This window comes from Monodon monoceros, unplaced genomic scaffold, assembly GCF_005190385.1.
Source record: "Monodon monoceros isolate NGI ecotype Baffin Bay Population unplaced genomic scaffold, NGI_Narwhal_1 Super_Scaffold_4, whole genome shotgun sequence".
Classification (NCBI taxonomy): Eukaryota; Metazoa; Chordata; class Mammalia; order Artiodactyla; family Monodontidae; genus Monodon; species Monodon monoceros.
This window is the reverse complement of record NW_021703781.1, coordinates 28,298,361-28,310,582: the sequence shown is the minus strand read 5'-3', so window position 1 is coordinate 28,310,582 and position 12,222 is coordinate 28,298,361. Positions and strand designations below refer to the sequence as shown.

Below are 12,222 nucleotides of genomic sequence, written 5' to 3'. Positions count from 1 at the left end.
TGTATGACAGACTCTAGGTCCATCCACCTCACTACAAATAACTCAATTTCATTTCTTTTTATGGCTGAGTAATATTCCATTGTATATATGTGCCACATCTTCTTTATCCATTCATCTGTCGATGGACACTTAGATTGTTTCCATGTCCTGGCTATTGTAAATAGAGCTGCAATGAACATTGTGGTACATGACTCTTTTTGAATTATGGTTTTCTCAGGGTATGTGCCCAGTAGTGGTATTGCTGGGTCGTATGGTAGTTCTACTGTTCTCCATAGGGGCTGTATCAATGTACATTCCCACCAACAGTGCAAGAGGGTTCCCTTTTCTCCACACCCTCTCCAGCATTTATTGTTTCTAGATTTTTTGATGATGGCCATTCTGACTGGTGTGAGATGATATCTCATTGTAGTTTTGATTTGCATTTCTCTAATGATTAATGATGTTGAGCATTCCTTCACGTGTCTGTTGGCATTCTGTATATCTTCTTTGGAGAAATGTCTATTTAGGTCTTCTGCCCATTTTTGGATTGGGTTGTTTGTTTTTTTGTTATTGAGCTGCATGAGCTGCTTGCAAATTTTGGAGATTAATCCTTTGTCAGTTGCTTCATTTGCAAGTATTTTCTCCCATTCTGAGGGTTGTCTTTTCATCTTGTTTATGGTTTCCTTTGCTGTGCAAAAGCTTTTAAGTTTCGTTAGGTCCCATTTGTTTATTTTTGTTTTTATTTCCACTTCTCTAGGAGGTGGGTCAAAAAGGATCTTGCTGTGATTTATGTCATAGAGTGCTCTGCCTATGTTTTCTTCTAAGAGTTTTATAGTGTCTGGCCTTACATTTAGGTCTTTAATCCATTTTGAGCTTATTTTTGTGTATGGTGTTAGGAAGTGTTCTAATTTCATTCTTTTACATGTAGCTGTCCAGTTTTCCCAGCACCACTTATTGAAGAGGCTGTCTTTTCTCCATTGTATATTCCTGCCTCCTTTATCAAAGATAAGGTGACCATATGTATGTGGGTTTATCTCTGGACTTTCTATCCTGTTCCATTGATCTATATTTCTCTTTTTGTGCCAGTACCATACTATCTTGATGACTGTAGCTTTGTAGTATAGTCTGAAGTCCAGGAGCCTGATTCCTCCAGCTCCTGGATGCATCTTAATAGATGTCTGAGTCAGCCTCTTTTATCCCCCTGCCTGGAATGCCCTTTCCTCTGGTTTTGTTTTGAAAACTGCTTCTCATCTTTTAAGACCCAACTCAAGAGTCCCTTTTTGAGAAGTTTTCACCCCATCCTGACCACAGGGTTGAGCACCCACTTATTGGAGCCCCTGCAGTACTTAGTTCAGGCTTCTTGTAGCCTCTTCCTGCCATGGTGGGTGCTGCCCACGATTGGGCCATTCACAGGGCGGCAGGCGACTCAGCTTGTCCTGGCACAGCTGCCCAGGGAAGGGATCGGGGCCATTCTCTCCAGGTAGCTGGGGCTGGGGCCCATCGCAAACTAAGGCCCAAGCATAGCCTGCTGGGGGATGAAGTCATGTGGAAAAACACTCGAGTCAGAACAAACCTGTCTTTCTGCAAATGACTTCATCACATTGCCAGAAGGCTCGGATCACTCCACCTCTCACCTCTTCCAGTCCGCCCATGGGATCGGGAAAGACCAGTTCCTCGAGTCCTGTTGCATCTCTCAGGCAAAAGCAAATGTTACAGAGACCCACCCACGAGGTGCTGGGGAGCTGATGCCTCCATTTCCTCCACAGCCGGCGCTTCCTCTGAGCTCTCAGGCTGGGAAAGGCCCGGAGGGCAGGCTGGGGCCTTCTCCACATCTGTGTTCACAGTGCCCAGCACAGAGACCAGCAAAAATGTAAAATAAAATACTCACTCACTAAATGCATGTGTTCATGAATTCTACAAATACTCAGCGGTTCTTCTGCTCTTTCTACCAGCATCACGGGGCCACTGGGCTTATGCTCACAGAAAGAGGAAATACAGGAGGGAAAGAGGGCAGGAAGGAAGGAGTAAATTCCTCACCAGGGTGATAGAGCCCCACAAAGCAGACTGGGCCCTGAGAGAGGCGTCAGGGAAGCTGAGCTCTAGCTCTTATTCCAGCAAATACATTTCTATTCAACAGCTTTCTTGAGCAGAGCCTCTATCCCCGCTGTGTGGTGGGCACCTAGGGGAGCCATTCTAGTTCTCTGGCAGTGAAAGTCATGCACGGGGGACGGACAATAACAATGACACGGTTACAGGTTGTAATGGAGGTGTGGACAGGGTAGCGGGGGGTGCGCAGGAGGGGGTGCTGGGTGGGCTGGCCAAGGAGGTCAGCCTTGAAGGATGAACACACCAGGCTGTCCAGGAGACGGTGGAAAGGCTTCTGAGGCTGCAGGGTGCTTGGAAAAGGGCAAGCAATTCCATGTTTTGGGAGCAGAGGGTACGTAAAGGAGGTGGCAATAGTTGGGGCTGGTGAGGCAGGCTGAGGGGCCAGACTGCGGGGGGGTGAGGTTCACTCTGCTGGAACAAGGAGCCATTGAAGGGCTGAAGAGTAGAGCGTCCAGTCTGGGTGTCCATTTCAGGAAAGGTGCTTTGGACTGGATGGCAGAACGGCTATAACGCAGAGACCAACCAGGGGATCCCTGAAGTGGTTCAGGGGCAAGAGGGAGATGGCCTAGAGCAGAGTAGTGGCAATGGGTGGAGAAGAAGAGGAAAGAGAGATAGTCATGCTCATTGCTGATGGGACTTGGGGACCACCGGGATGAGGTGGGAAGTGGGATCTATGGATGTTCTGGTCTCTTAGATTGTAAGTTAAAATTTGGATTCTAATGCTATGGCAGAGAAACTCAAATCAGTGGCTGAAAGAAGATAAAAGACCGGGTAGGCAGTCCCAGACTGCTATGGTGATTCCACAATAGTCAGAGACCCAGACTCCTTCTATCTTGTTTCTCTGCCATCTTTAATACCCAGCCTTGATCACGTGGCCCAGAATGGCTGCTCCAACTCCCGCTGACACATCTGCATTCCAACCGGTGGGATAAGGGAAAGGAGGAAGGGGGCGCACCCGTTCTTTTCAAAGATATGACTTAGAAATCTGATAACATGCCATTGGCCAAACTTAGAGGCAAGACCATACAATTGTAAGGGACGCTGGGAATTTTAGACTTCCATGTGCCCATCTAAAACTTCTTCCACTGTGGAGGAAGGAGAGGAGGGATCTATGGAAGAAAAACTAGTGATGCTGTGCAAGCCCACTGGCTTGTCTTAGTTTGATATTTCTTACTTGAAAAATACATTCTGTGAATTGTCATACTTATTTTTAACCAAATAAAATTTAAGTATGATCAAGTCTCTGCCAGCAGCATGCTGTTTTCCTGGGAAAGTGAGGTCGCCCTATTTGGCCTTCGTTCTCCCAACCGTTGAAGGAGACATTGGAAAATATTCTTCACATGGACCCCATGGAGCTAGCCAAGGGGGGCTTCGGGGGTCTGTGAATACCATGTAATTATATGCTCAATTTGGGGGTGTACATTTTTCTCGGGAGAGTGACTATGGCATTCAAGGTTTATGAGAGGTTTTTTTGACCCTAAAAAGTTGAGAAACAGAGTGAAAGAATTACTCGTGGCCCTCCATACCCATATTGTATGATTCCTTTCTACCCACCTTATGGCATACGCTTGGAAAGGAGTCTGGGGGGAAGAAAAGGCAATTGAAGGACACTGGGGAGGTTGGAGCACGTGGCTCCAGCCTCGTCCTGACAGCGACCGCATGGCGCGCGTGTGGTCCGCGGTCCAGGGGTCTTTCTCTCTAGTCCCTGCCCTGGCTGAATTGGGACTTGGCTGGGGGTACACCTGGCACACTCTGCCTAACGTCTCCCAAGCAGTTCCCAAAGCTCCCAGCCAGGAGCCAGTTAGGATTTCAGAGGCACAAGTGAGCCGCTGTGCTTGGCCTGCCAGGTGAAAAGAACAGAGCCCGTATTAACGAGACGCTCCTCTCTTGGTATCGGCTTTCGCTTTGCAGGCGATGTCTCGGACCGGGAGCAAACCTGTCTCTCTGTCCGGAGCCAGGGATTTGATATTGTCCTGAATAGAGGTTTTCATCCCCTAGCTAGTCGTCTGCCCTCCGTGGCGCCTGCCGCCGGTGCCAGGCTTGACACGTGAGCCCCCAGCTGTAGGAGGAGTGGGTGAACGGGGCAGAACTGGGCTCAGCGGCACCCCAATCCACCCAGATGTGGTGGAGGAGAAAGAGGCATCCTGCACTGAGAGAAGCAGCAAGGAAACAAGCGGAGATCTGGCTGCACACGGAGCAATCACTTGGCAGGATGGGTCCTGATGTACGGATGGTGTGTACCACGTGGGAATTTCTCCACAGCCCACGGATGAGCCAGACTTATCAGTGCGTCACCATCCACAGTCAGGAAGGTACAGAACGAAGCTAGAAACAAGGATTTTATCAAAGGGGAATGGGCAAAGAGAAAAGCATTGTGGCACCAAAAAAACTTAGAGCAGGGGTGAGCATCTCCAAACAGAGGACGGGGAAGGAGAGGAGTGAAGGGTGGCTGAGGGACCACCCCTGGACACACTTGGGAGATGGGTCAGGAAGAAAGCAATGTGAGGGGAGGAGGAGGCACGGGCTGCCATGGAGGCCCCAGCTCGGGGTTCTGGCAGCTGAAAGATGGCACCACCACCCCAGCAGAGCTAGGCTAGCAAGAGAGGTCAGGGCTGGGTGGCAGGGTGTGGCCCTGCAGTGGCCAGGGAGCTGGAGACAAGCCTAACATCCTGACAGCTGGCCTGCCTCATTCTTACGTCTGCAGGCCCTCCAGCTCTTCCCCCTGCCCTGAGCTCTCACTCAGCGCAGGCTGGGGACTTGGCCCTGGCAGCCTTTGACTGCAGGTGTGGAACGGAGGAGGGCGGCCAAAGAAAAACAAACGGGAAGAAGGGAAGCACTATGCTTTCAAAGAGCTGCACACACAGGCTGGAGTCCTGGCTGCAAAACACTCAGTTGTCCGTCCTCTGGTTGAAGCCTGTGCGTTAGGGCAAGTCCTTATAAACACCACTGAACTGAGGACAGCTCAACGGCACCGCCACTTACCACGCGTCCACGCAGGGCTAGGTCCTGGGATGGGTGTGGCCACGACAGAGACAAATAAACCCCTTTCCTTGCCCTGAGAAAGCTCACATTCTGGTCGGGGTGGAACCCATAAGCTCTACTAAGAGCTTCCTGAAAGTCAACCTAGGGGTCTGACATGCTTCTCTCGAATTCCAGCCTCATAGAATGCTGTGTGGGAGGCCGAATCCGCCACTGGAGCACACAGAGGTGCAGAGACGCTAGGCAACCTGCTTAGGACCACACAGCTGGGTCATGGGGGAGTGAATTTTAAACGCAAGTCCATGTGACGCTACTGCCTGCCTGTTTCCACCGGGGCAGACCCACACTCAGCTCTTTGGTTGGAGTGGTGTGGAAGGCCATTGCGGCTGGCCTGAAGCCCGAGGCTGGAGCTGCTCACAGGCCCTTCCACTGGATGTTGGCCAAGGCACAGTAACTCCTGATTGGGTAGACAGATAATCGAAGAGATGAAAGGGCTTCCAGTTAATAACCACCCACAGTGGACAAGGCTCCAGGCTCTGGAGGAGCTTGGAGGGAATGGGTCAGGCCCTGCCCTCCAGGAGCTCACAGACCAGTAGGAAGTAGATGCAAATGTGTTAAGACCCACGCCACGGGCACCGGCCCAGACAAATCTCTGTCCCTTCTGGGCAGAGTGACCTGAGGTGAGAGGGCATCTCAGAACCTCAATTTCTTTCTCTGTATAACACAGGTAGTTGTACCTAATTTATCGCATTGCTGTGGAGATTACATAAAATAATGTGTGCTAAGCACAAGGCCTGACACAAAGTAGGAGCTCCAGAATGTCTGGCTCCAAGAGCTTCCACGGGGTACTCACAGCCAACGGGGGCCGAGCATTCCCCACCCCACACAGGCCTAGCGGGGAATCCCTGCTCCCTTCTGGAGAGGGCAGCCTAGAGAGCTTCCACCACCATCCGAGGACCAGGGAGGACGCAGAGGGCAACCGAGAGAGGTCCGGGGGCCTGGGTTAGCACCTGCCACCTAGAGATGTGGGCGAGGCTACTTGCCCCTCCGGGGAACAGCAGAGTCCTACGCCCCTGGCCTAGCAGAGGGTGCTAGTTTTGCCTATGGGGCAGCCAAGCCTGGACTGGTGAGGTAAGAGTTGGTGGGCATACGCCTCAGTCCCTCGGCCTCACAGACAGCCCCCGGGGGAATGAGCTAGATACCTCTTCATTAATACGTGCTTAATTTGCTTGTCTGTATTTACTCTCTTGTTCCCTGTGCTCCCACCGTGCTCCTAGGTTGGGGTCACTTCCCAGATAAACTACTTGCACCCAAATCCTAGTCTTAGGGACTGCTCCTGGCAGCCCAGCTACAGAGAAATGTGTGGCTGGGTCACTCCGTGGCTGGGGGCTGGGAGGGCCCAGTGGCTGGGAGATGCTGTCTCCATGGCCTCCTGGCTCCAGTGTCGCCTGGCTTTTCCTCAACGTGGCTGCCTCACCCCCATGCCAAGGTGTGGGAGAAGTCAGGACCTTCTGCTGGCCGTCTGGATCATACAGTGACCTTCGGCTCCCAGGACATAAGCAACTTCCTCCACAGGAGGACCAGGTAGGTGGGAAAAAATGAAACTGCTTTAGGCTAGCTTCAGGAGGGGCAGGAGGGGGTTCTCCCACGCCTCCTGTGAAATGGGTGTGCCGGCTTTGTATTTAGAGAGAACGCCATCGAGGGACCGGGGAAAATTGGCTGAGTCATCAGTTCATAATGACACTAGCAGGCAGCGTCTGTGAGCCCTCTGGGGCTTCGTTTCAGGAGGAGGGGGTGATTTCCTTGCTGGTGCTCCAATATCAGAGCCCACATCTCCACCTCCCTGAAGTGTGTCACGCTCTGGCTTTTCACAGGAAAACTGCCTAATGCCATGGCAAAAGCAAGGTAATAAAATATTCATCTGCTGAGGCCAGAGGACGGAACTGATCGTTTCTTCCAGGAGAAGCAGAGGCCTAAATTAAAGACATGCACAGAGCCAGACAAACGCACATGCCCGACCAGCAGACATTCCCAGGCACGTGTCGGAACAACACAGCCTCGCATATACAAGAAAGCATATGCCTGAATACTCACACGTGGGCACATGGGCCCCGGTCACACACCTATGCAGCACACAAAACTGTTGAGGACACATGGGTGCCATGTGTGAACGCATGCATGAACATTGCATGTACCCGTGAACTCCCACCCTGTATGCTCACCCACCCACATGTCTACTCCCCCAACGTGGCAATGAAAAATGATGTCTTAGCTGGTGTATTGGGGGCAGAAGAGCCCATCACCGGGCCCTGACTTTGGAACAATAGTAGCCTGTCTGGCTGTCCTGGGGAAACTGGGCTTTGTCAGGCAGAAAGCAAATACTGTGCAGGGGGAAGTGTGACTCAGAGGTGAGTTACACAACTCCATTCTGCCTGTGTGCTCTGCCCAGGAGGGGGAGGAGGAGGAAGGCTTGCAAATGTGAACTCTGAAAGGGCTGCTGCACTTCTGGAAGCTTCCACATGTCATGTCACTTGTCCAGGCTAGTGGAGGCAGAGGCTCCCTGAGGGCAGAGTGAGTAGCTACTACACTGTCACGACCTCAGAGCCAGACCCTCCGCACTGACCCCCTCCTGCTCATCCGGCCTGCTTCCCAGGGCTCCAGCATGCCTCCAAAGAGAGAACGTTAGCCCCTTGGCTCATGAGGTAGGCACGTATGTTGACCTGGGTCTGCAAAGGCGACTCTGCCTTCTGATTATTCTAGAAGCTCTGATGGAGCAGCTCCTGATGAAAGACTCCAGACCTAAGAGTTCTGAAATGACCCCAGTTCACAGACCTCGTGAGAGAACGGCAATGTCCCAGTTCCCTTGGATGCTGTGTTTTTCCTTATATCCATTCTGCAAAGATCCACTGAACTTCTACCAGGACCTAGGGCCTGGGGTGACAGAGCTGGCTGCCCTAAGGATCTCATAGGCTATGAGGGAAGCAGACAAAGGCCAAGGGATTATTGCTATTTGCTTTTGGAGGAGGGGACTCTACTGACTCTAGAAGATTTACAAGTTGTCCAGATAAAGAAGGAGGTATGTGTTTGAGTGGGTGGGAGGTGGGCAGGGCAAGGGGTGGAGGATGGAGAGGAAGCAGATTTAAATTCTGAGCAGAAAAGCAGCATTCAAAAAAAGAAAACAGCTTTCTACAAAGGCAGTATTAGGCCAGGGGCTGGCAAACCACAGCTTATAGGCCAATTCCAGCTTACTTCCTGTTTTTGTTAATAAAGTTTTATTGGCACACAGCCACGGTCATTCATTTATGTATTATCACTGGCTGCTTTTGAGCAACAATGGCAGAGTTGACTAGTCACAGCACGGCCCTCAAAGCCTAAAATATTTACCATCTGAGCCCTTATGGAAAAAAATTTGCCAACTTCTCTTCTAGATCTATCCTTTAATTCTGGAACCCATAAGTCTAGAATCCAGCATGGTTTTCTAGAGCTCCCTGTGAGAGTAACATTTGTGTAGGGATTTAGACGTTTACAGTGAGCTTTTGCATCCATTATCCCATTTAATCCTTCAACAAGCCTGTGTGAGGTTAATGGTAATTTTATCCCAGTTTTGCAGATGACAAAACTAAGACAAAGGGAAATAAAGAGACTTGCTGAAGACCACATGGCTGGGAGATAGCCGAGTCCCGGGCAGCCTGATTCTAACATTCCATGGTCTTTCCACCACATTAACCTACAGATGTTTCTCTGTCACACATTCCACCACTGAGCTGTCCTCCCTGACAAGCCATTTCCCTCCTCCTTCCTAATATCTCTGCTGCCACCAAGGAAGGCTTTTGTCCATTGTGCTGCCTTAGTGGGAGAGAGGGTTCGGAGGAGGATCGAATTTCCTTTCTGCATCTGTTTGCGGAGCCTGGTGCACCCTGGGATGCTAACGAACAGTGACAGATGAGCTTCAGTTGGCTGGCGCGGGTGAAGAACCACTGGACCAGGTAATTCCAATCCACCTCCTCAGAACTCAATCCAGGAGGGATCCCGGGGTGGAGTGTGGCCCCTGCTCCTGGGGCTGAGAGGGTGCTGAGAAAAGGCTGTGAGACCCCCGCTGGGTCCCTCCAGGAGGAGTGGGCACCCTGATAGACCCCCCTCAGAGCACAGGGCTGCAGCACTGTTGCTCAATTTATTTTCACAGGAGCTGCTCTTAATAGAATTACATTCCATTTATTAGATACAAGGACCTAAGATGTGGCTGTGTTATATCAGGTGAATTCGGAAGGTCCACCCCTGCCACACACACACCACACACACACTCTCTCTCTCTCTCACACACACACACACACACACACACACACACACACCACATTTCCTGCAGCTCCGCGCTGCTGCTGACTGGGGCTCTGCATGCTGTGGGTAACACATTTAGCTCGATAAAATATAATATACGACGGGATCATATTTAACAAGGAAAACAGGGCCCGAATGGACAGAGGAGCAGTGTGGCTGGGTTACCATGGAAACCCCGGGTTCAGAATTTCCTGACTCCTAGGAGATTACATTTTCAACCTTAATGCTATATTAACATAAGCTTTGGCACTTAATGTCTCTGTTTTTCCCCCGCCCCCCTCCCCCTTGCTTACAGGCAAAAGAAAGCATCATCAGAGATGAGCCAGGGAGGAGGAGAGAGGCTTCACTTCATGAAAGCCTGAACAGCATCCAGCAGAAACCCGCTGCAGCACCCTGACGATGTGCTCTGCAGTTTTCAGAGTGTGTTGCATCCATTATCTCCCGTGACCTGCAGACAGGCTCGAGAAGCAGGCTGATGTGAGGTCACCAAGCCCCGCGCGTGCGGCCCCTCAAATGCCTCTCGCGTCCGTTCCTTCTTCTCCGTTGCTCCGCCACTGCCCTTTGTATATCTCTTGGGGATATTGCAATAGCCTCTCATGGTCTCGTGCTCCCAGCCCGTGCCCTCTCGTCCGCTCTTGCTGTCTGAGTGATCTTTTTGTACCGCAAATTTTTTCATCCTGCGGTTGGTGTCATAGCCTCCAACAGCCCCACAAGCTATAGACTAAAGTCTCAACTCCCGTGCATTCAAGGACTGCTACCTCTCTCTACAAGCCCCTTTCCTTGGAGTTTCCACCATAGCCCCACCGTCCAGTCTTTGGAGGTGATGCTGTGATTTCTGAATACACCAAGTTCTTCCAGGGGCCGTGCCGCTGCTTGGGTCATGAGCTCAGGCTGGACCTCTGGCCTCTCTCATCCTGCTGACCAGCTCTTATGCTTCTTTAACACCAGCTCAGCATCACCCACTTCAGGGGTCCCCTGCCCACCTGGCTGCCAGTGTTACCAGAGGGCTTATACCGAAGGCTGTTGTATTTCTCACCACCTGATGGTCCCCTGGGTCCTTCCTGCACCAGCCTCCTCCACCACGTTGGGAGCTCGTCAGGCCTACGAGTCATGCCCCCTCACTGCCTTATGCCCTCCACCCAGCGTGGTTCTGGCACCTTGTAGGGACTCAAGTGGCACTGGAGAAATCGAGTTTACAGGTGAGAACACTGAGGCTCAGAGTGGTCAGATGGGTCGAATGCCACTTGTCTGGGAAGCAGCCCAGTTGGTGTCCCTCTCCTGTCATTACCCCTCCCTGCACCTCTGCCTGCTCTGGCATCTCCGCACCATCTACAGAGGACTAGCCACCTCTGTTTCTAGGGCTACACCTGTCTTTCCTTTGCAAAACCCTCACTTCCTTCCTCATGTTTTCTCCACCAGCTGCCCAAGAGCCTTGGACCAGCAGGGCCATTGGCAAGCCAAGGCCTGGAAGAATGAGGCTCACAGATCACCGGAGACACTTTGATTCATGGAAAAACCCGTGACTCTTCCTTCCCAGGAGATTCACCATTCTTCCAAAAAATGAGGTTCTCAAAGGTTTCAAGTTTTACAGTAAGGATCCAGGGAGCCATAGTGAAGACCAGAATCTATATTCCCACAAGCTGGGACATTACTTGGAATAAGGATCTTGGCAGACGTAATTATTGTAAGAATCTTGAGACGAGCTTATCCTGGAGGAGGGTGGACCCTCAATCCAATGGCAAGTGTCCTTACCAGAGACAGAAAGGAGAAGACGTACAGACACATGAGAGAAGGCCTTGTGAAGATTCCCGTGAAGACAAAGACAGAGGTTGGAGTGAGGGTCCATAAGCCAAAGGATGCCAGGGATTGCTGACAATCACAGAAGCTAGGAGAGGGACCTAGAATGGGTTTTCTCTCAGAGCTTCCAGAAGGAACCAATCCTGCTGACACTTCTGGCCTCTAGAACTGTCAGAGAATAAAGTTCTCTTACTTCAAGCCACCCGACTGTTGTCATTTGTTACCTAGGCAGCCCTAGGAAGTGAATACAACTGTACAGTGTAAGAATACAGGGGAAGCCCACCAAGGCCGTAAGGGACCAACAGGTCAGGGGGCCCTTGGTCCTTACCGTCATGTGTGGGTTCCCCACTCTCCTTCTCACCCTGGCAGCTCTCAGCCCCTCGGTCTCTCTGCTCTGACTTCCAGCTGCCACCAGCCCACCAATTCCCCCTCCTCTGTGTACCTCCATCTCAGGCCCACACGCGGGGCCTTTGCTTTGCTGGAGGCTCTCTGCAGCCTGAGCTGCGTCCGTCTGCTTGTTGGTCTTTCCATGTTTTACGTATACCGACCAGCCAACTCTCTCACTACATTCAAAGTATCCAAGATAGGTGATCTGGTGGCTTAGCTCACCACATGATCTCCAAAGGGCAAAGCTTTCACCCCAGGCCACCTCACAGGCAGCGGCCCTCTGCCCTGCTCCTTCAGCTGCGGCTAGGGAGGCCGGCCATGCGTTCCCATCTGCGTAGGGAGGCTCCAGGGGGGCAGGACAGATGACTGGAGATAGGTTGGTGGCACCTTCACTGCTGAGACTGAACTTCCTATAGAACTGAATAATATGCAGTAGGGAGAGGAAAGGGAAGAGGCACTTTTTTCAGATGTCAGAAGGAAAGTGTCATCAACAGAAGCTTTGGAAAAGTCAACACTGCAACCCGCTTGCCTCCCTCACTGGAGGATGCACTGCTCAGAAGAGTTCAGTGCTCTGGGTCGGTGTGACAGCAGCTGGTGATGGAAGGGGTGGGCAGGGAGAGGCTGGGCAGGAGGAGAGGG

The 12,222-nt window shown here is 51.5% G+C and overlaps 1 long non-coding RNA gene across 1 annotated transcript; it reads left to right on the top strand.

Annotated features, from left to right (window-relative positions):
- Positions 1-1,048: 1,048 nt before the first annotated feature.
- LOC114883425 lies at positions 1,049-11,394 on the top strand. Its single transcript, XR_003790565.1, has 3 exons — positions 1,049-9,050; positions 9,695-10,598; positions 10,819-11,394. It is a non-coding gene; the product is annotated as an uncharacterized LOC114883425 (long non-coding RNA).
- Positions 11,395-12,222: the final 828 nt, after the last annotated feature.